General features: G+C 32.8%; 1 pseudogene across 1 annotated transcript in view; it reads right to left on the bottom strand.

The window, feature by feature from the left end:
- LOC143223982 (uncharacterized) overlaps positions 1 to 16,135 on the bottom strand; it is a 179,789-nt pseudogene extending 163,654 nt beyond the window's left edge. The window contains exon 1 of the transcript XR_013013187.1: positions 15,949 to 16,135. The product of XR_013013187.1 is annotated as an uncharacterized LOC143223982 (transcript). The remainder of the gene's footprint in view (positions 1 to 15,948) is intronic.
- Between the last annotated feature and the right edge of the window lie 4,930 nt (positions 16,136 to 21,065).

Raw genomic sequence — 21,065 nt, 5'->3', positions numbered from 1 at the left:
TCTACCTGAGTCATTCATGGAAGTCCTGCTATTTGAACTTTACCATAATGAATGGTAAACTAATACTGATGAAATTGTTCTCATGGCCCAAAATGGTTATTGTTTTTTACCATACTGTCCTTGAATAATGGATATGTATAGAGAGTGATTTAAGGTTTCAAGATTTAATATATGTCCTGTAGGTAGATGATGAAGTCGTTCAAATATGTCTTCGTTGCTGTGTGCTATTTGGAAGGTACTTTGTACCAATGATATTTCCTAGCGCCAGCAGCAAGCCTTTGTACTATAGGCACAGATATGTCAGATGAAGTCAACATGACAGCCTGGATCTGAGTTAACTGATGGAGAAGTGCAGATGTACAAATCATTGTACAACATATGCTCTATCAAGTCTCCTTTGTTAGTTGTGGTCGGCCATCCTTCATGGACACACTTGTGTTTATGCCACGTAACCTAACAGGTTAAATAATAATTGTTTCCCCCCATACTTATCAACAAGAGTTCTTGCACTGCTGTAATAGCAAATAATATTGAGTAACGTTAAGTTAGCAAGTTGTAATAAATATGACTTATTCCTAGTAAAACTCATAATTGAAAATTCCAAATCAGCTTAACCTCTGATCATAATTTCAGAATATAATATAGTTTTAAACCAATTTCCATATCCACGTTCTGTTTACAAGAAGAATATCCTACCTTCTGACAAGATATAATTCGAATACATAAATAACATTGTGTTTGATTTCAAAAAATACATCCAGACTCATTTTCATGAAGTCTTCAAAAGATAATGCTATAAAATTAAGATAGCATGTAGTTAAAAAAGTTATTGAACAACAACTACAATGTTAGGAAACAATACAAAAGTGTAGGGGTTTTAGTAGTACTTGAAAAGTATAGAAATAACTCTTTTATACGAATTATACCTATTTTATAATTAAAACTACTTTACGAATACTAAGCGATAAAATCAGAATGTTACTCTTGTCTCATCAACAAAATATTTCTTCATTAATAGAAACAAAAATAGTGGGTTTACCATTTTCACACTTGATATAATATAATAAACCAACCACTCTAGTCTTTGCCAAGCATGCACATGTTTATCGTTTAACCAAACTCTTTATTTTCTTAAGAATTGTACTCTTATGTCTTTTATATTCGGGTAGATACTTAAATATACATAAAGTTGTTGACATTCTTAAGGTAAAACACACAAGTACTAGTATATACATGTCCATGTCAGCGTCACATATTAAACAATTTATATTGCAATAACAATCACCTTACAATCAACACTCAGTGGCAAGTATAATAACAATAGCAACCAACGCCACCATCGTCGCAGTTTCCTCATTATCTAAAGAATACCCAACTTTTAGGGATCATCCAAAATGCTAGGCTAACACTTGTTCGAACTATAACACAAGTTAAAAGTTAATTGCAGCTGGAAGCTGTCACATACAAGCAGTTTCTCCGTAGCTGATGTGCCATTGCTGCTACCTTCTTATTTCTTTGCAACAGAGATTGATGCAACCATTTCAGATTACGTCACAATAGGACCTGTATTAGCCAAAGGAAAAAAAAAATGTTTCCGAGATCCATGTGGTGTTGCATGTGTTTCATTGGAAGAATTCAAGAAACGTATTGATGAGTATCTCATCACAATACACAAGAGACATACTTGGGGTCACCTCTCCATATAACCTTTTCATATTATTCACCTAAGTACCTAAATTCTCAAAGTTTTCAAAAGACGATTGTAGCAGCAATATAACTGAATTTGATATGATTACACCTGAAAAAATAGCATTACTTTTGGAAGACTTATGGAACTAAGACTATGATAATGAAGCCAACATGACAGGCAAGAACAGATATCTAAAAGAAATTAGAGCCTCGCATCCAACAACTCTCCGTATCATGCAGTTCCACAATCTCTTAATCTTATGTTTAACAATGCAGCTGTCACTTCCAGTCAGTGGCTTTTTTTTGACTTGAAGCAAAGAATATAATTCTGTTTTTCTGGGACATAAAATCATTCAATATAAGTTGTATGAAAGTTCTTCAAAGGCTCTGATAGATGCAACAGTTTGAAAAAGAAGTGAATCACTGAACAATATTCACAGTTATAAACTTACTCCCAAGTAAAGAAGACATATTTGCATGAAACATGGTATAAGCTTCTAGGTCAATATCAACTTCTTCAACAAAACCTTTAACACAGCCACCGAGTCCTTGAAGTTAAAGAAGTTTCAGAAACTTCAGTTCACTCTTCATTTTTCCGTATTGTACGGCTGAGTTTTCGAAAATGGGTTCAAGAGAAACGCTGAAAAATTATGTCAATTTCCAAAATATTTTATCAGATAGTGAGGCAACTTAATTTTAGCGTAACCAGATTATGCAACTATTTGTAAATCATTTTACTAATAGTGGCTAAAATTATTTGAAAAAGTTTATTGAAATACATGCACAAGCAAAGATTAGCATTGTCTTTTTTTATCAAAGTGAGAAGCTTGTTACTTTGACCATCGCCACTTCCATAAAATTATTCAAAACAAATTAAAATTTACCATGGCACAAACAAGTCTGGTTGAATTGACAACCATTTTAGTCGAGCATGTAATTGCAGAAAATTCAACTTGAAATATGCAGTGTGTGATTTGATCTGAGAGAAAACAATAGAAGTGAAATTTTAGTAATTCTAACATTTTCAACAGACATGGGAATCACGTGATAACTGTTAGTACAACACTTCTGAAGTCTTTAATAAATAATTAAAAATTGAAAAATTTGGTAGTCGTAAGCTTTTGTGTAGAATTTACCCTAGAGATTATCGTGCCCATGGTGTGAATCACAGAGTTCGTTGTTCGTGCACTTTGTCACAAAGTAACTCGTCACGCACTTTAAAGTACGCTGTAAGTGTAAAGATTAGATCCCATTACGTTATCTAACAAAATCAGCAGTGGGTACTGATGAGTAAATGCTTTCACTCCATTGTATCATTTCAGAATTAGATGTTAGTAGGCCCGGTTTGCTCAGATAGTTATGACACTCGACTGTATAATCTGAGGGTCGCGGATTTCAGTCTCCGTCACACCAAACATGCGCGCCCTTTCAGCCATGTAGGCGTTATAATGTGACGCTCAATCCTACTATTCGTTGGTAAAAGAGTAGCTCAAGAGTTGGCGGTGTGTGGTGATGACTAGCTGCCTTCCATCTAGTAGTCTTCTACTGCTAAATGAGAAACGGCTAGTGCAGATAGTCCTCGTGCAGCTTCGCGCAAAATTCAAAACAAACAGAGGTATGACTATGCACAGATAGTTCCTGTTTAGCTTTGTACAATAAATTCTAAATAAAACAAAACCAACAGTTTCATTTCCCAATTAAAAGAAAAACTTAATGTGGCGAAAGTAGATTAAAATTTATCTAGGGTTGCAAAATAGTTTGCACTCGTCCTATTAATTATTCCATTAGATGAAAAACTTTTAATCACTATTAGCTTTGTTTAGAAATTTAACTTTGCAACAAGTTAGTTTGAACAGGTTCTGTTTAAACCTTCCACTATATTCCAATTTATTAAGTTAGTTATTTGACAATGATATACTAAGTTGTTTGTTTGATTTGGGGGGAGTGGGAGGGTGGTCCCAGAAATATGTCATTGTTCTCCTACTTAGATTTTAATTTTTGGAAAAATATAGTTATTCTGCACATATGACTTACAACGTATATAGTTTTCTGAAATACAATTGCTTTTCTTGTTTATTGCGATTTTTATGAAGGGTTGTCTATAAATTAAACTCTGTTTATATGCAGTAGAAAATTCGACATACTTCAAGGGTAGGAACATGCGATACTTAAATGTTTGGTACCGTAACTTTGACCTTTAATAATATACTCACGTTTTTTACTTTGAAAGATAAGAAAACTAATTTGTGCAAAGTCCCAATTACATGTTACCCTTTGCCATGTATGCGATTTAGAAAACGTCGTTTTGTTTTATTTTCAATTTAAGGATATCATTTCTCCATTACAATGTTGTATGTTTTCATTATACATGCTGAAAAATAAATTGAATTTTTTTATTAACGTTGTGACAATAAACGAAATATAAACTTAATTCCTCATATGACCTGTTAAAGATATAAATAAAATTTATTATACAATTCTCCTGCATTATAGTTTATAATAATTGCTGCCATGGAATTATTAGAGAAATAAAAATCGCACTAATCTGGTCTGTATAGGTTTCGAGGAAGAAATGAGGATGAATTATTCTAATAATTCACAACGTGTTAGTTATTATCCTCATTACACAGACGTGTGGTTCAAATACGTCTAATAATTCACAACGTGTTAGTTATTATCCTCATTACACAGACGTGTGGTTCAAATACGTCTAATAATTCACAACGTGTTAGTTATTATCCTCATTACACAGACGTGTGGTTCAAATACGCCACTTCACCTTTAGTAATAATTTATACCTAATTTATTTATCATCGAGTTTCTCTTAGGCAAACATGCGCGACTAACTACAAGCTAGCAAAGTCCATAGAAAAGTTCACTACGTAGTGTAATACTCTGAAGGTAATTCTGAAAATAATGACCTATATATAAATGTATTGTAAAGCTCAAATGAATTAAGCTTTACAATATATTTATATATAGACTCTGTCAGAATTAATGCAGCGAGTTTGGTTACCGTAACACCTGGTAAAGCATTATATAACGTTAAACCTTTATCAATCGTGTAATTATAACATGACCGTCCAACTGATCATCTGAATGTAATAGGACTGGTCATTTAATTCCTGGAGAAATTAAACGTTCTGTAAAGCTACAGAAAGAGAAGTGTTTTGTAACTATAATAATAAAATCTTAACACAGGTAGTTGATATGAATTAGTTAGGATATAACTCCGTACATTTATTTTTTATTAACGTGCCTTCAAAAAATCGCAGTTTTTACACACAAGCATATATATTCATACACATACAACCACTTTACGGAGCTTTCGCGGTACGTTGCTTGTCAAGGAGATGTCCCTGTATAATAATAAAACAGCTTCAAATACTAAACGATCAACCTCCGCAATATAAAATTAAGTCTCATCAAATTACATAACAAGGAAAGTAATTTTGTTTATGTCGCATTATGATGCACTGCACTAATAATTTGATCTTGTTCACTAGCAAAAATATAAAAACTATAGTGGACTAGCAAGAACTTATTAAAATATTAATATCCTGGCAACGAATATACCCATGCACCATCCTCCAATCATTTGCGGACTGCAGACTGGTCGATTATAGAAAAAAATCGATTGAACTTTCTGAGACACGAATAAAAGAAATCAGTGGACAAGCTGTCTGAGAACAACAACATCTGTACTATTGATACTGTGCCATATGAATAAATGTATCAAATGGTGGCTATTAACGATGGTGGAGCAAAAGTAACTTTACAGTTAGTTTAATTTCTAAGGTATTTCTCTGAAACAATGAAGAATTAAACTGATTTCAGTTTTCTTTTCAATATTTTCTTTAATATCAATCATATAATACTAACAATACCAAGTGTATCGTAACAATTATATAGTTACTATAGCAGCTTTTGCCCCGCCCTGATTATAGCATTTTATCACCAGGTAATGTTTTCTCTCTTTTCTTAAAATTATTATTCCATTTGGAATGGCACGGCATGGCCAGGTGGATAAGGCACTCGACTCGTAATCTGAGGGTCGCGGGTTCGAATCCCCGTCACACTAAACATGCTCTCCCTTTCAGCCGTGGGGGTGTTATAATGTGACGGTCAATCTCACTATTCGTTGGTAAAAGAGTAGCCCAAGAGTTGGCGGTGGGTGTTGACTAGCTTCCTTCCCTCTAGTCTTACACTGCTAAATTAGGGACGGCTAGCGCAGATAGCTTTGTGATAGTCGAGTAGCTTTGTGCGAAATCCAAACCAAATTAAAACCGCTTGGAATAAAATTCACACACGTGCTATCCACGAATCAATACAAATGTTCCAACTAGCAAAACGCACAATAAAAGTCTGAAGATAACGAATGGCAAAGTAAACAAATAAAAATGTAAGGCAATGTACTTACGTATATAGAAATACCAGTACGTAATTGAAATCCTAACATGGTATTAAGAATAATTAATTACAGTAGTCCAACTGCGCATTTTTGGTTTGTTTATCTTTGAATTTCACTCAAACTATTCGAGGTCTATCTGCGCTAACCATCCCTAATTTAGTAGTGTAAAACGAGAAAGAAAGCAGCTAGTTATGACCACCCAGTAGCACAGCAGTTTTTCGGCGGACTTATACTACTAGAAACTGGGTTTCGATACCCGTGGTGGGCAGAGTACAGATAGCCGTTTGTGTAGGTTTGTGCTTAATAACAATAAACTTCTCTTAATTTCTAAGAAGCGTCACCTGGTCAATTCTATCTGGGTGCCGACTATATGAACATGGGTTTCATAAATGAATTGTTTTACCTCGCATACGTAAAACTATAACATCATTGTTATCAAAAACGCTGAAGTAAAACATATTTAGTTGAAAAATATGTTTATTGTTCATCATCTTACTATTTTAGTCATGTATCAAGCTTTATGTTTATGTGTGTGTGTTAGAGTTTCTGTTGTGATTTCTAGCGTTTGTTTAGACGTGATGTATCCGATACCCCACATTCTTCTTAATAGGACAATGTTAAACATAATATAAAATATACCTAATTACAATTTTAAATATAACTATCATGACATACCACTGTTTACTCGTTTAATCACTGCAAATGCTTATTTTTTACTATTAATAGTTTTATCAAATGATATAACTCATTATATCTATGGTATATACTTATACATGTTATTCATGCAAAGTTGTAAAAGAAGATCATGCAGTATTAAAAATATATAAATATTTGGTCATTGTCCAAACATGACGCATTACCAAATGGAAGTAGTATTAGATAACAGTAATACAGATTAATCAAATGTTACTTTAATAGGCATGCCAGAAATTAACATCTCAACTTACTTTATACTTCGGCTATAGCTTCATGTAATGACAACAACCAACAAGTTCTGTCAGTTAAAATCGCCAACATCAAGACAGACATGCAGTGACATGGCTTAAGTATCAAAAGGCACATCACAATAATAGATGTAAGTGATGTCTATTACGTTCATTCTTAAATAAGATAAGCTGTTGGCTAAGAAATGTCGCAATACAACAAGCATATATATATTTAAACTATTAGGTCATTACACATAACTTTTAAGTCCATTTTAACCATGTATTTCATATGACAAAACAGTTAAGACATGCATTATTGAAGATAAAATATCATGTCTTCTCGATATAAGTTAGGACATGCCTTACTGGAGATCCGATACTGTGTGTTTTCGACATAAGCTTGGTTTGGTTTTAATCTCGCGCAATATACGCCAGCCATCCCTAATTTAGTAGCGATAGAAGGAAGGCAGTTTGTCAATATCATCCACCGTCACTGCTAGACTACTCTCTTACTAACAAATAGTAGGATTGACCACCATATAACAACGCCACTACGACTGAAAAAGTGAACATGTTCGGTGACTAAACTTGTATAAGTTAGGACACGCTGAAAATACAACTCCGTGTGTTCCCGATATCAGAATCATAACTGAGTGGTTCTGGTACATTATCTAACGTCCAGTGACACCTCATCCTAGGTAATTTTTTGTCAGCTTACTTATTCACATGTAGCATAAATATTTCGTTACCTTATAAATATGTCCAATATCTAATTTATTTTTCTTCATCCTCCTTAGTTATGCATTATCTACTACTGTTATGTCTAATTATATATTAGTTTATTATTATTGTGTTAAAATTTAAGATCATGAAAACGCTGCAATAGATAAGGGTTAAAATACATGTTAACTTAGGGATGGTAAAACCAACAAATTTTACCAGGAAAAACGAGATGATACAGTTACTACATTAATAAAATATTTACCTTAATGTATTTGATTCAGTAATCTGTTGTTCTAAAAGTACTTTTTCTTTCCTTTACTCCAGATTTGTTTATGTTTCAACAAAGCATTTACGTGAATGCATTACTTTTCTTTCATTATGCATTTTTCCAAAGAAAAAAAAAAAGAGACACCAAAATACATTGAATTTGTAGTTTAATATATATTTCATTGATTGGAGCCTGTTTTGTACAGAAAATGCAAAGCTTTAGCATCATTGATTCTAACCCACGTTGTTTCTGTAACATTGGAGAGCTTTTTTATCACAAAGAATTAGATGCTTTTGTAACTGTTTTCTTTTAAACATGTGGAGAAAGAACTCATAAAAGGATCGATTTATTCATCCGTAAACAAGACTGTGTGTTTGTTATTAAGCACAAAACTACACAAAACACTATCTGTGCTCTGCACACCACGGGTATCGAAAACCGGTTTGTAGCAGTATAATTCTGCAGACTAAAAGAAGAAGAATTTTCCAGTTATATAAACACGCTGAAATGTGATCGTTCGTGACATTAGAATGACTATGTATTAGTTATGCATGAATTCTAGATGAATGGTCAACATTTCAATCTTACATTTGTTGAGGTTTTTTTTTTAAATAGATTGATTGAATAATACGGCAGTGTTAACTGAATGACATTTTTTATTATTAACTGGATATTTTTAGGATGACTGGTGATTAGTATTATTTAGACAAAAACTAGACATTTGTTTTCTTTTTATGTCATAATGATTGTACGGGACATTGGAATGATTTCAGTGGATTTATTTATTTATAGAAAACAGTTACTGTTTTCACCATGTTATAAACTGTTGTGCATTATTTAAGTAATGTGTTAGCATTTAGCTTTTGCTGGAATTCGTTTTTCAGAACTATTTTAGCAATAGGTAGAAAAATAATCCTTTGCTAAAAGTGATTATACAGGAAACTGAGACAGCTGTTTATTACATGACTGGTGTGTTTTGTAGGGGAAACTGAGACAGATGTGTATTACATTATTGGTGTGGTTTCTTGGGAAACTGAGGCAAATGTGTATTACATGTCTGATGTGTTTTCTTGGGAAACTGAGGCGAATGTGTATTACACGACTGGTGTTTCTTGGGAAACTGTAATGGTTGTCAATTACAAAACTGATGATCTGCGTGGGACAGAGATGATTATGTATTAAAAGATAAGTTTAGAAAATATATATTGAACTGAATAACACTGATTCCATGTGATCTGTTTTATCGTGTTTTGTTGTTGCACAAAGCTATACGACAGCTATCTGTACTTTGCCTACCATAGATATCGAAACCCAGTTTCAAGCGTTATAAGTCTGCAGATATTTTACTATAATTTCTGCCATGATGAAATTTAAGTCATTGATTGTTACGTATCTTTAGTCATTGTGAAACTTAAGTAATTGATTTTGACATGTCTTTAGTAGTTGTGAAACTTCACAATTTGGGCATAGTTCCCTCGTTAAAACTCCATCGGTTGACTAGAGCCTCTAATTTGATGTGGCTTCAAAATCTGTTATGTTTAAGCTTTGTCGTTAAGTTACAACCACATCACAAGGAAACTTCGTCAATTGATTATTTGGAATTAAACACAAAACTATACAATGGGATATCTAGCACTGTGATCCGCAAACATATCGTTGTACCACTGGAGGACTGCCTTTCTGTATAGAAGTTCATTGTCGATCACTACTGCTATAGACATGAGACATACTTGTATCTTCCTACTACATTAGCTGTAAAATTTATTTTTAAAACCGCGGAAACCAGTCTTGAAGTAATTATAATCATGTGTTACTTGTCACTATATCTTAAACACTTTAAACAATATTCAGATCTGAGGAATTATTTTTCGTCTTTGAAAACGGCACAGTAAACCGTGTTTGATAAATTTATGGCTCGTGTATTTAACTCTTTGAAGAATAATTTTTGGCATTATTTTAAATGTGTAACTAAAAGAAAGATGTTCGCTTCAACCACTTTCTTTTTTGCAAGACAAACAATAAAATATTAGTTTACAATATTCTACTATGAAGTGGATAAAGTTTTTAAGTTCATATTTTATTAATTTCCTTATCTAAAATATGTTTATTTTTTGTGTTGTTATTTTTATTTTATTTTACAAAGGAAAGAAATACGCTTATGTTTTTTCACAAAGAACAAAATGTACTGTCTTATGAACATAAACCCAATTTGTTACACATGGATAATTAGCTGAGAGTGCTTTGGAAAATGTTTTGGTTTAATAAACAGTAATCTTACAGCAAGAAGCCCTCCTCAAGAAGCTGTTTTTTTTTAATTAAGCACAAAGCTACACCATGGGCTATCAGTGCTCTGCCCATCAAGGGTATCGAAACCCGGATTTTAACGTTGTAAGTCCACAGACATACCGCTGAGCCACTTGGGGTCCCCCAGAAGCAAAGTCTTATGTCTGCGGATGTACAATGTTAGAAACTGGGTTTCGATACCCGTAGTCGGTAGACCACAGATACCCCGTTGTGTAGCTCTGTGCCTAATTATAAAGAAGCAAACATTACCGCTAGAAAGTTCTACAGCAAATGACCTGTTAATGAATATGTGAGAACAATCTTTCCTAACTATACAATTTCGTTTTGAATCAATATCATCATGAAACAAATTAAAATATTTATGTTGCTACAGATCTTCATCATCGTTTATTATCCATAAATACAGTTCATAATAAATCAGTTAATATTACGTGAGAGTTCGACCACTGGCACTGTTATCCATAGTAAAATTATCTCTTAACTTTCTTGTTAGAGGTTAGGAAGAAATATTTTATTAAAATGCTCATATTTTTCGTATAATTTAGCTTCTTTGTATTTTATCAAACACGTGCAAATTATCTACATTTTGTTTGAAAAGCGGTGAATTATTTGATCAGAATGTGTGATGACTTATTTCGTTACATTAAAAAAGAATCAAATCACTGAAAGAAAGTGCATCGATGTCAAGTAAACTTTTTCTCTGGATGTATATAGTGGAATTGTTAGTTATTATGTGCATTACTACTGTCATTCAGCCCAACGTTCTAGACTTTATTTTTGGATTGAACTGTGTTATACTCATCAGTGATGTCGAGAAACCCACTTGTTGAGATATTTATATGCAAAAACGGCTCGTTTGGGTTGAGAAAATATTTTACATAGAAGAGCGAACAACGTTTCGACCTTCTTCAGTCATCGTCAGGTTCACAAAGAAAGAGGTAACTGACCGGAAGCTGACCACATGTTTCAAAGGGGTTGTGTAACTGAGTGTCGGAATGTAGAGGGCGGTGTTAGATGTTTGAATATATAATTTTATTTATTTTATTATTTTAATATAGGTATAAAGGCGTTCCTTTATATTGGTTTATTTTGGGTTTAAGTTGTTGTATAAGTAAGGCTTCTTTTAATTTTGCGTTTGTTTATGTTTGTTTCTTTATTTAGTATTTGAGTGTTTTCTATGGTTATGTTGTGTTTATTTGACTTGCAGTGTTCGAAAACGTGTGAAGGTGACGTTTTATGTTCTTTGAATCTGGTTTCCTAGCCAGGAGACTTGTGATACTTTCTACAGAGAACAAACACAAGGAAACAACCAAAAACAACCAACAGAATGAAGACAACTTAGATAATTTTATTGACATCCAACAGCCAAACTTCCCAGGTAAAATTACAAATTTATATTTTCCAGAAACACCTAAAAACAACATCTTAAACGATTTTTTCAAAGAATTTTCTCACAAAACCATCAACATAATTTCACAAAACAGAAAACTAAAAAACAACCTTACAAAAAAAGATATTAATTCCATTAAAAACCTAAAACAAGACAAAAACATAAAATCTCTAAAAGCAGATAAAGGAAACGCTATAGTCATAATGAACACGAATGAATACATCCAAAAAATGAATAACATCCTATCAGGCACGAACAAATTTAAACCAATACACACAAATCCAACAAAGACACACGAGACGCAACTGAACAAATTACTACTACAAATGAAAAAAACCAACACAATTTCACAAACACTTTATTCCTACCTACGTAAAACCGACTCACGCACACCGCAAATATACGGCATCCCCAAACCTCATAAACCAGATTGTCCATTACGACCAATAATGTCCACATATGAATCGTTTAATTACAATCTTGGTAAATACATAGCATGGGCATTCCCCAAATATGTAACATCAGCCAGCTCATTCATCAAAGACTCTTTTCATTTCAAGTATAATCTTAATCAACTTAATCATAAAGCCTTAATGGCCAGTTTCGATGTTATATTCCTCTTTACAGATGTTCCAACCACTTAAGCCTGCAAAATAGCCTTAGAACTCTATATCCGAGACCCTAACCCAACTATAGAAATTCCCAGTAACCAGTTAGCAACCCTCATAGAATTCACCACGATAAAGACAAACTTCATGTTCAACAACCAAAACTATATACAAACAAATTGCCTAAGCATGGGCAACCCAGTATCACCAGTTCTAGCCAATATTTTTATGACACAAGTTGAAACACAAGCAATTAACACAGCTTTACATCCACCACTATACTGGTACAGATGTATAGATGACACGGTTGCGGGATTCAAATCTACAGAACACATACTTAATTTTTTCAATCACATTAACTCTATACATCCCAACATTAACTTCACATGTGAACAGGAAGAAAGCAATCAAATATCATTTCTGAACCTCAAAATTACAAGAACCGACACACAATTCAAAACAGAAATCCACCGAAAAATCACCCATACTGGACTATACATTCCATGGGACTCAGCACATGAAACAAAACAAAAACTCAACATACTAAGAAACCAAATAAACACAGCCATAAAACTATGCTCACCAGATAAAATTAACGATGAATTAGACAAAATAAAACAATACTTCATCAACATCAATAAGTTTCCTCCACAAACCGTAGAAAACATTATACGCACACACCTAGACAGAAAGCAAAATCAACCAACTAAAGTAAATATATCTCACGAATCAAAAAATCACGAAACCATATACTGCTGTATGCCATATATTCCTGACATCAGCAAACAAATAACCAACGTTTGGCAAAAATTACTAACAAAATATGACATTCCAGTTAATACCAAATTTATTCAAAAACCAGGCACAAAACTGAGGTCTATACTATGTAAAAACTACACTGACAAACACCACACCAACATTATTTACAAAATACAATGTGATAACTGACACGACTTCTATATTGGAGAAACAAGTAGAAAAATGGAAATCAGATTCAAAGAACATAAAAAGTCACCTTCACACGTTTTCGAACACTGCAAGTCAAATAAACACAACATAACCATAGAAAACACTCAAATACTAAATAAAGAAACAAACATAAACAAACGCAAAATTAAAGAAGCCTTACTTATACAACAACTTAAACCCAAAATAAACCAATATAAAGGAACGCCTTTACACCTATATTAAAATAATAAAATAAATAAAATTATATATTCAAACATCTAACACTGCCCTCTACATTCCGACACTCAGTTACACAACCCCTTTCAAACATGTGGTCAGCTTCCGGTCAGTTACCTCTTTCTTTGTGTAACTGACGATGACCGAAGAAGGTCGAAACGTTGTTCGCTCTTCTATGTAAAATATTTTCTCAACCCAAACGAACCGTTTTTGCATATAAATGTGTTATACTCAATTATCACATCGAAGAAGAGAACAAAATATTAAACATAATGTGATATTTTTCTAAGGCTAGTGTCTTATATCTACGTCTCCATAATAGAAACAAGCTCATGTTTCATACCACGTGGAAGTATTTAACAAATTAATCCAAACATTTGAGGTTTCACTTATTATTTATAGAACTTACATTATTTGTTTAATAAATACCTCAATTCATTAAACTTAACAATTATTCTAATGAGCAACAAGATTCTCTTTTGTTTTTCAAAACTTGCCAAATTTAAAAACACTACCTGTAATACGTATATAATAAACAGAAAACTTTATAAAAAATAGTATGTTAACATCATTAGTAGAGCTTGTTTTAATTGTATTACATGATGTAAATACGCATGATACACGTTTACTATCTTTTTAATAGAAAATAAAATACATTTTTTCCTGGATAAACAACATCTGCTCTATATAACAGTATTTAGTTATTAGGAATTTTTAGCAATATGAAGTTATAATATATTTGATATTAGACACAAGTAACACAAATTTCTAATGTTACTACTTCACAATTTCGGTTTGTATCGATCAATAATCAATTATAATACTGTGTTTGCAAGGAAAGTCTAAACGTAACGTATACTGAGTCATATGGTAGAAATAGGTGGGAGAAAAAGGTAATAGAAGTAAAACATGTAATTTTGTATTTAAAACGAACTAAAATTAATCATGAGAATAAATATAGTTAACAAGAGAAATAAGAATAATATCCCTGATGTAATTTTCCATCGGAACCAAATAGAAAATGAAATTATTTTTCTTTCTTGAATATTTTTTCACTTATATGTAAATATATATAACAGAATTTTCTGTATATGTGATGTCTTGTCGTCACTATTTTCGATACATTTAGGTTGAAAACCTCAGGTGAACCTCCCAAAGATGGCATCGATAAACGGTTCAAATTTGATACTAATTTAACTGTTATTACTTGAAGCCCACACTAAACGAAAGTAGCATTTAATTCTGTGCCATGCATTGACCGTATGTTAAAGTATTAATTTTCCGCCTTAATACTTCCTTCCTTAATGGACTTCCCGAGCTCTGATCATAATACTTACACAGAGAATAACGCATAGCATGCCATCCAGTCATTTCAGTGAAGACAACAAAATCACTGCCGTACGGGTGGCTGTGGTACCATTGGTAGTTTATATGTATTTGTTTGTATTTATAGGCGCATGCGTGTGTGATTATATATACATAAAAACACATTTTGCGAAGATAAGTTAAAAATCGTTAAGAAAGTATATAATAATATTACCTATATATTTGTTATCTCAATAGGCACATTAATTACTAGTCTATGTTGTCTTCTGACTAAACATTAATCAACAATTATCAAGTATCACGATTACAACACCAGTAGAAATGGTGTTTAGTAGTTAATGCACAGCTTATCGTTTCAAACAACTAAAATCTCAATTAATAATTTAACTGCAAAATAGGTTTACAAGAGTCTGTTAACCCTAAGTCTGTCTTTATTTTATATCAGTAACTTTACGAATAGCACTACCAACCAACGTCAAACAATATCAAATTGTAGTTCTGATACAGCCCGTCCACCACAGATGTGGTTGTCAAGTGAAATGCATCCTGAATTTAAATCGAATATGCTTTAAATAAAAATCACTAATCAAGTGTATTATTGCTTGAGTGTTTGTTTCTTAGTGCAAACTTTTCGTATTCAGAGTTATGTTAAGTAATTACCTAATTTGTTCTATAGAAGCTGAAAAAACTCGTAACATGTTTCACACTAATCTAATTTTAAACGAAGTTAATTACTTAACATGATATTGCTGTATTTTAGAATTAAATCTCACATATGAAATATGTATGGACTGGGAATTTCGTAGTATTTAGTGTTATTGGATGATAAATCCGAAGTTTCGTGATTTCTGTTCATTTGCTGCAGAAACTGGTTCCGCTCAATGACGCATGGAGTGTGGCAGTCAAATCACACTATTAGATCAAACAATAGTCGCCAAACAACTAGCGAAAGATGATCTGGACCTTCTTCTAGTCTGTCGTTTTTAAATATGGACGGCTGTTTGCAAATTTTTCTTGTATAGATTTGCGCAAAAATTCTAAAACAAGTATATTAACGAGTTCTATCACCCAGTTAACGCTGATCAAGCTTTTTCACCACATAACATTATTATTCTAACCTGATCCTTGTCCTTGAGAGTCCAAGCTTGCTTCCTTCCTAATCTGGTTCATAGCTAACGACCACTCTCTTCACATCTGAATATTATAATTTATCAGCTTCTTTCTACGTCTTCTGTCGAGTTTCAAAAGTCGTGTAAACTCTTCTTCCTGTAGGATGAACAGCTTTTTGTAGATTCTACAGAAAATGATTTACTAAAAGGAAAAGGAAGAAAAATAAGCTTGTAGATTCTTAATAGTAAAAACATAGACAATAGGTAAGTTTAGCAACTTAAAATTTTATCCCTATTTTTCTAATTAAAACTCTCAGTTTAAGGTACTTAAATCGTAACCTATTAATTATTTTTCAATTGTTAAATTTGAAACACCTATTTTTGCAAAAATTGCATCTACGACTTATACAGACTGATACAGATGCAGTCGAATGAACAGCTTAGAGAACATAAATAGCGACAATTATTCGTGTACACATGCTTATCTATGCATAGTGCTCACGTGACAGAAAATGCAAGACAACATTCTGTTACTACTTTCGTTGTTTGTCAACTTCTATATAGTATGTCTGCCTGGCAGTTGAGGAAATCAGTAAGACACCAATTACACTATACTTTATCTGCTTGTTTCATTCCATAATGATATTCATTTACGGGATTATTGTAGAAAGAAACACATTTCTAGTATAAGTGCAAACGTTATCTTAAAGTTCATAAAACTGCACAATAATTGGCATGTTGGAACATCTTCAAAGTTTGTGGATTTGAGAAATTGTGAATTTTATAAAAATGAAATGATAAAATACGTTTTAACTTGCGACATTCAAATTTTATGTTTTCAAATATTTTCAATACATAGCTAAAGACTTCCTCGACCATAAGTAACCACATAATTATTACAATCCATTGTCCGAGATATTAAACAGAAATAAAATATGTTACTGTATATCTTGTTAAGCGAAATATGTGAAAAATAGTTTGACAGTCAAGAATTAATGGCCAGTCATAAAACTAAATTAATCTGTAAATACAAATATAGTTAGGGTTTTTGTATAATTGTGTTGGTTATTTGTATTAAATTTAGTTATACATATATCTTTAAGAAGTTAATTCTAAAATATTAAAAATGGGTTGCATTTGCACCAGACCCAGTGGAGCTGTAGTAAGTTTGATGGCTTTAACGGTAAAAACGGAGTTTCGATACTCGCAGTGGGAACAGCACAAATAGCCTATTGTGTAGCTTTGCGCTTAACTACAAACAAAAAATTCTTCATACAATTTTTATGGTTGAATCGCGTAATCGAATATTACTGGAAACGTTGTAAGAAATCACACAACAAAATTCCGCTTTCAGCACAAGTGGATTATATTTCGAAAAGCTTTTAAATAAATTTTCTAGAATGTCTGATAGAAAATTTCAATAACAATAATAATTTCTATATGTTAATCTTCACTGACAGAGGAAGATGCATTTTAATCGCCTTTGTACTCAGATTCTACGTTAATTCACACACAAGAAGAAATTTAACTACATGTGATGAAACAGAAAATAACTGTTTTGAACATCAAATTACAGAAAATCAAATGTCTCACCTTTCAGAAAAGAAATGTCATATATATGTATATATACACATAAAAAAATGAATGATAAAGGCGCGAATGGGTTTCTCGGCACGACCTCCTAATATTTATGGAATGTCTTGTACTTTATTCACGTTAAAATGTCCAAATGCAGGGCGGGTTTGAATGCTAATTTCCACATTTCAGAACACTTACGTTACATTATGTGAAATAAACATATGTCTCTGAAGTAAAATTTAGATAGAACGTGTAATTTTAGCTCTTGTAGTTACGGATTATTAGATTTTTTTTATGATTTGTCTGATACTTTATCAGCAATTTTCCAGAAAAATTATTATATCACATACGTGGCAGAAATTCTAACTTGCCAATTCTCGTTAACATCATGCCCACTGATGTTCAATATTGATTTCAAAGCGTAAGAATATTATTTACCGTTTTTGTTCATGAATGATGTTATTACTTAATACATTTATCTTCGTTTCAAGCTATTGGAAACTTTCTAGGTTATATTACTTTTATAGGTATTATGATTGACAAGAATCTTAAATAAAATGTCTTCTTGGGCAAGCTTCTATTGTTTTAAATTATTGTGTCAAACAGATACTCATTTTATATTCGAGAAAGGAATTTTAGTTTTCTGGCTTGAAATATTATATTATAATTACGACAAAGAATGTAATTCGAACAATTTTTAAAGTAATTCTGTCGAATGATTGCTGGAAGTAAAAAAGAAATAAATTTTCTAGTGGATCTCTAACAATACTATAACACATTTTTTATTATTTTTACAATAAAATAAATATGATTATCTTGTTGCTAGGTAATTCAGAAAAATATAATAAATTTATAATATTCCAAGATAGTTTTATTTTTAATGAAATGATGGCTCTTATCATCAGTAATAAATTTCCAAAAGAAAATAATTGAAAAAAAAGAAACACTTAGTAAACTATTTATTACTGCAAAAAACATTTATATATACATATACCTCCTCCCTTCTAGTGGTTCAGCTGTAAATCTGAAGGCATATAATGTCAAAAACATAAACATGCAAGAAAATAAACGGTTAATCATATTATTAGTAAACACAGCGTAGATGACTTATTGTGCAAACAAACAAAGGAGCAAACTTTGTATATATATATATATATATATACACTGCTGACCAAAATCATAAGGCCAATGAACTTAAAGAAAGCATATGCATTTTGCGTTGTTAGACTCAACCACTTATTTGAGTAGAGCTTCGAAAGACGAAAATAAGAAAAGGGAAAATAAAAAACTCTTTTAGCATTTAATAGGGAAAATGTGAACAATATAAAATTAGCCTAAATACTAGCTGGTCAAAAGTTTAAGACCATACTGAAACGAAGCGTTAATCGGTAAATACGTAAAGAAATGTAGTCATTTCTGTTCAAGTATTACCGTTGTCAACATCTCTCACTGACATCTCCTGTGTTACATTGGGTAAAAACATGACAAAGGCTAAAAAGTTGAGAGATTTTGAACGTGGCAGAATTGTCGAGCTGCAAAAGGGAGGTCTTTCTCAACGTACCATCGTTGATGAGATTGGGCGTAGTAAAACTGGAGTTGCAAATTTCTTAAAATACCCTGAGGGATACAGAACGAGAATTTTAAGTGGTCTGCCCAAGAAAATTTCGCCAGCGTTGAGTAGGATGATTCGACAGGTTGTCCGGCAAGACACCAGCCGATCGTCGAACCAGATTAAGACCCTTACGGACGCAGAATGCAGCCCAAGAACAATAAGATGAAATCTACGAAAGAAAGGCTTTAAAAGCCGTAAACGACTTCAAAGGCCACGTCTTTTTCCACACCACGAAACAGCTCGGTTAAACTTTGCTGAGAAGCACCAAACATATGGCATAGAAAAGTGGACGAAGGTTTTGTTCTTTGATGAAAAACATTTAACCTGGATGGTCCAGATGGCTTCCAATATTACTAGCACGATAATAATATCCCACCGGAGACATTTTCTACACGACACAGTGGAGGAGGTTCCATCATGATCTAGGGTGCTTTCTCCTTCCATGGAACAATGGAGCTTCAGTTTATACAGGGGCGTCAAACAGCAGTTGGCTGTGTTGGTATGTTGGAGAGAGCATCCTTATTGACAGAAGGTTCTCGCTTGTGTTGAAACGACTGGATCTTACAACAGCACAACGATGCAATCCACAATGCCCGCAGGACAAAGGACTTTTTATGGCGAATAACGTGATTATTTTGGACCATCCAGCGTCTTCACCCGAACTGAACCCCATTAAAAATGTTTGGGGATGGATGGCAAGGGAAGTCTATAGAAATGGACGTCAATTCCAAACAGTACATGACCTTCGTGAAGCCATCTTCACCACTTGGAATAACATTCCAGCCAGCCTTCTGCAAACGCTTATATCGACCATGCCAAAGAGAATGTTTGCAGTTATTCGAAGTGACAGCCATGCAACTCACCACTAAGACCTCTTGTTGGGCATTTCTTACCCTGTTTAGGACTTCTTTTTGGTATGGCCTTAAACCTTTGACCAGCTAGTATTTACGCTAATTTTATAGTGTTCACATTTTTCCTATTAAATGCTAAAAAGTTTTTATTTTTATTTTCCCTTTTCTTATTTTCATCTTTTGAAGCTCTACTCAAATAAGTGGTTGAGTCTAACAACGCAAAATGCATGTTTTTTTCTTTATGTTCATTGGCCTTAAGATTTTGGCCAGCAGTGTATATAACACCCAGGCTTGCTAAGTATATTTTGTTAATTCCAAATAAGCGTGATACATCGCAAGCAAAAGTATAGTCTATTTAATATATCTTGGTTCAGACGGACCCGGCATGAACAGGTAGTTAGGACGCTCGACTCGCAGGTTCGGCTTCCCGTTACACCAAACATGCTCGCACTTTAAACCGTGAGGGCATTATAAACTCTTAACTTACTTGTTAAAGGTAAGGCAGAAATATTTCTTTGTATTTTACGAAACACGTGCAAATTATCTACATTTTGTTTAAACAGCGGTGAATTATTTGTTCAGAACGTGTAATGCCTTATTTCGTTACATACACTCAGGCTGCACTATTAAAATGTAACCATGCAGTCAGTTACCAATTAGAGTTTTTGAAGAATTCTTTGTTACACGTTATATCTAAAAGCATTTTTCTTATTTTTCACGTAGTTCATACTTTTTCAAGCTTCTAGTCTTACTATATTTTCTTGGTTGGGTTTGTAAATAGCTTCATCGAGTAGCAGCTGAGTTTTTGAAACAAAACCCAAAAGCTCTAAAGACATAGGCTTTATAAATTTTTGAAGAATACACCGTTTTAAACATCAAATCTTTGATTTTCTGTTTTCACTGTATCCGACCTGACCGAAAACGAATCTTCTCGTGTGATTAAGCCGAATAGTCTGACTTAAATTATCTTTAATCTTATTTGGGTAACATACTGACTAAAGAAATATACTGGTTTATTCTTACACATGAAGTATCAAATAAGAAAACCAAATACGCTACAGAATTGACTGTTTGTATAAAAACGT

Source organism: Tachypleus tridentatus, chromosome 8 (genome assembly GCF_004210375.1).
Source record: "Tachypleus tridentatus isolate NWPU-2018 chromosome 8, ASM421037v1, whole genome shotgun sequence".
Taxonomy (NCBI): domain Eukaryota; kingdom Metazoa; phylum Arthropoda; class Merostomata; order Xiphosura; family Limulidae; genus Tachypleus; species Tachypleus tridentatus.
This window is presented reverse-complemented; position numbering and strand designations above follow the sequence as displayed.